The following is a 4785-nucleotide window of genomic DNA, read 5'->3' as shown; positions in this document are numbered from 1 at the left end:
GACTTCAACTAAAAATCAACCATTAATCAGACTTTGGCATTTCAGTCATCAGATTTCAACCACAAAACAACATTGATTCAATGACACAGTTTCAATGGTTTGATTGGATGGTTGTTTGATGGTTGATCCACCATTTGTCGACTTCAACCAAAAATCAACGATTCTAACTATAATTCAACGTTGATTTAACGTCGTGTGCTATCTGGGAAGCTTTATCCAGAATGCACTTGGAGACAATGAGGACGATCCACTTGTAATTTAATGTGTCATAAAGTTAAATGTAAGAGTGAAAATCAAGCCAGTCACATAGCACAACATTTTTATTCAATATTTTACACCCACTATGTCCCTAAAATCAATCGGTCTTGTAAAGTTTATAGCAACCATGAACAAGTGCCTACTATATAATCTACTGGGGCACTTGTTTTGTATTATAATCCTACATACATCATACTCAACAGGAAAGGTCCTGCCTTCTCCAGCTCTCGTTAGTTGGATCCCTGAAGTCACATGCTGCCTCCCATCCGGGCTGCCCCCCGTAGCTCCGCCACTACTGTCGACTAAAACTCCCAGTGTTTTCTAAAATACGGTAAAGGTCTGTCAACTACAGCTGGCGGCATTTTACCATATTCCCTAAAATACGGTAAGATACTGGCAGCTGTGGTTTTCCCTTAGTAAAATTGGCCATATCCTTTTGGTAAAATAAAGATGCTGACGGTAGTGAAAAATTAAGTGGAATCGCCCTTTACCCAACTTCACCTTCGTCCAAGCAGCAGCGCCTACCACACAGTTCTCTAAATGTGACAAATCTTTGGTTCACCTAAAATTAGATAATCCCAAACACAAAATGTAATTAAATTCTCTCATAATGATGGTGGCGTCCGCTGTAGGAGTTTGCTCTGCAATCGGTGGATTGCTAGTTCAATACCTGATTTTCCTTTAAGATTTCAGTTTGATATATAAGTCATTATAGATTTAATTATTAAAAAACAAACCAAAGTATCACACCAGGATTCTAATCTATGTAAATTACTTTCGCAGTCTGGTTTATGGTTTTACATCATAGATATAAACATCAACAACGGGTGCTGTGGTGGTGTAGGGGTGAAGCACAAGCCATGTATTGAGGCCTTAGTCCTCATGGTGGTGGTGGTGGTTGCAAGTTCAATTCCCAGCTTGGTGACATTTGCCACATTTCCCTCTTTCATAACCCTCCTTCCTGTCAAACTACTTTTGTATAAAGGTCAACAGAACCTTTAAAAAAACATCAGCAAAATTTGGAATTTTGGCTGATTAATTCCATTAATTTTAAGGTAATTAGCTGCAGGCAATATTACAATATATATTTTTTTTATGAATTTTATAATTACTTAGATTTTTACAATGGATTTCTCCGTTTTCTACATTTCAAAATCACTTGCAATATATGTTTATGGAGTCATTGTAATTTCATGTATTTTCCACAGTAATAAAGTGCTTTTTATATTAAAGTCAGCAACTGTAACTATTTTACCATGTTTTGCTATTAATTTACAGACTTATTTTGCAGTGTTGATTGACGGTGATTCCATGTATTTTCTACGGTAATAAAATGTTTCAGATTTTACGGTAAGAAACTGTTGTATTTTACCATTTTTTACAGTGAAATTTACTGACTTTTTAACAGTGTACCTTTAAGCAATAAAATGTTCAAATCATGAAAAACATTGGTTTGGTACTTGTTGGTCTAAATAACACCGAATGTATTCAGACTTCAGTGTATTTAGGTGAGTTTTGACACTTTGTGGTTTGATATTGTCCACAGAAAAAGTTTGCGTAGCTGCCGCACATTTTCACACCAGCGAAAAAGTGTGCGTACATTTACGCAAACCTTGATGCAAAGTTAATTTTTATACGCCGACTTTTGCGTAAAATATGAGACCGCACATTTTTTGTGCGCATGCACGCTTTCTGCATGAGGCCCCTGGATTGGTTATGGATTTAGATGGTTTCAGTTTTTGTTTTGAAGTTGTTAAAGTTTAACCATAATTATGTTAATATTTTTCTAGAATTTCGAAAAAAATTTAGTTGAGTGTGTATGTATATTTTATATCTGGAAATGTAAATGCTGTCCCCAGCCCTTGATTAGAATTGGTATATATACATGCATACATACATTTTAGGGATGCTCCGATCAGGTTCTTTGCTGCCAATTCCGATTCCAATCACCCATAAGGTCCAATCATTGCCTGTTCATTTTTTGTTACTTTGTGATCTGACAAAATAAAAAAATTCATCTGGTAATAAATTCACCTAATTTAGACATAAAAACTTGCATGTTTTGCCTGCATGTATTTTGCATAATACATGAAGGCACAATACAGCAGCTATTCAGTCAAAAGGACAACTGAAAAATCCATAATAACTAAAACAATATTTAACAGTAAAGTTCATAGCCTAAATTATATGAGTCCAATAAATCTCACAACACTGCCTATATCAAATAATGTCAAGTAAAAAAGGAAACATTCATCCAAAGTCAAATTCAGGTTGCATTCAAATAAACAATCTGAGTTACTAAGTCCAAACTTCCTGAGAGCATGGCAGCTGATTAATGCACAGTGGTACTATCATGTAGATATTTTGACCAAAGCCTCCTGCAGACATTCAAGGAACCTTATTCTGTTCTTATTCCAGTTTACAACTTAAATCACAGTGAAACCAATTGATATTTTCTCTGCATTTCTTGATTTATCACTGAGGTGTCAGTTTCGCTATTCTTATATACCATTGAAAGTGCAGTACGACTCTGCCACTTCCTCTGAACTTTGATGTCCTTCATGCTAATAGCATAAAGCTTGTTAACAGAATTGTTTTAATGTCAGCAAGAACTCTATGTCAACTTGCCAGTTTAATACATTATGCAGTTCATAAAGCTGCTCTCTTAATAGGAATATGTAGAAAAAAGTGAGCATTGCTAAGAGGAGCAATCTGCTACACTATGATAATTCATAATTATATGCAGTCTCCCTGAGGGCAGTGTCCTATGTTAGACACTGCCCTCAGGGAGACTGGGACCCCCCCACCCACATATTTGCATTTCTGCTTTTGTCTTGGTTTGTTTTCACTTCAGAAAACTGAAAACCTGAAGTGAAAACTGAACCCCCTCTCACATAACTATGACACTGTCACCAAGTCAGACAACAATTACCCTGATTACAGAAATATACATTATACTGAGTAGTTCAGTTAGCACATAATGTCAATCACTAGCCTGGTAAAAACCAGTCCCTTGTTCTACACTTTGCTTCCTCTAGATCAGGGGTGGGCAATCCTGATCCTCGAGGGCCAGTGTCCTGCAACTCTTGGATGTCTCCCTGGTCCAACACACTTGAATCCAACATCTGAATCACCTCCTAAGTGCAGTCAGGTTCTCCAGAGTCCTGCTAAAGATCTCATTATTTGACTCAGGTGTGTTGAAGTAGAGACACATCTAAAAGTTGTAGGAGACCTACCCTCGAGGCCTGGTGTTGCCCACCCCTGCTCTAGAGGCTCTGGGCTATCGGTTGTTGAGAAATGATAGGTTTCTGGAGGAGTGGACTGTGTTCAGGTTTTAAATTTTACCCAGTCGCTAATGTTTTCCAGAGATGTATGTAAAGTGCCAATTTGACGCCAAGAAGCTTATTGGAAATTGTCTGTGCTATAAACAGCTGTCTTCCACTGCAAAGAGAAGTGCTGATCTGAACGAGGCTGTTGTTAATGTTAATTTAATATTTGGAAGTGTAACCAACACAGACTGAATGACTTCCTTCACTTCCTTCGCAGCCATTGCTAAAACTACAGGAAGACTACAATTCAAAAACAGCACAGAAAATTGACATCATTCACAACTCCTCCTTCTGTTCGCCCCGGTAGAAACTCTACCGGTGGAAATCTAAATCAAGAGGAGAAAGTTCAGACTGTCCTGGAAGTGAGAATTTACTCCTGTGGAAATGCAAAGGAACTCAATGACCAGTGGCTAACGTTTTCCAGAGATGTATGTAAAGTGCCAATTTGGCGCCAAGAAGCTGTTAGGATTGCAGCTTAGGTTAGGATTACTATTAATTTATATAAATGGCTTTGGTTTACTGGATTAATGACCATGATGCTGATTACCATAAAGTAAAACAAATACCATTTATTTCTTTCCCAAGAGCCTTATGCATCTCAAACAAGAAAAAATCTTGGTCTATTTCAGAGAAGGGTCAATGATTAAAAATGTTTCTGTGAAGTAAACAAATATAATTTAACTGAATCTGACATTTTGTAATGGTAGTTTCCACTAGACCTGTTTTGGAGAAAAGGAACAATGAGTTGATTCATTCCACAGTCCACAACATTACTGTGTCAGCAGATTCTCCTAAAAGGAGAAAAAAAAAATCTGCAATGCATAAATAAATTGTAAGTTCCTTTACATGAAAGCAAAACTTCATGTCATAAACAAACATGCATGTTTTTTAAGATAATAGTAACATTTTCTCCATAACATTAACAATTTTTTCAATCCTTCTTATCTAAGTTTGAATGAACAACATCACAATATGAAAAGCAAATTAATAAACTGCATATAAGAGAAGTCTAATTAAAGACTAATTAAAAACATTTACCATAGATTACAAATATAAGATATAAATCCAAATGTGAAACTGAATATTATTTGTGTAGTCAAAAAACGTATTTACAAATGTGCTTGTAAATAAGTTTGTTTTTGTGTTTAGAGCAATAACATCAATATATATTATATATATATATATATATATATATATA

This window comes from Poecilia reticulata, linkage group LG21 (assembly GCF_000633615.1).
Source record: "Poecilia reticulata strain Guanapo linkage group LG21, Guppy_female_1.0+MT, whole genome shotgun sequence".
Classification (NCBI taxonomy): domain Eukaryota; kingdom Metazoa; phylum Chordata; class Actinopteri; order Cyprinodontiformes; family Poeciliidae; genus Poecilia; species Poecilia reticulata.
The sequence above is the reverse complement of the archived record's forward strand: the minus strand, read 5'-3'. Positions refer to the sequence as shown.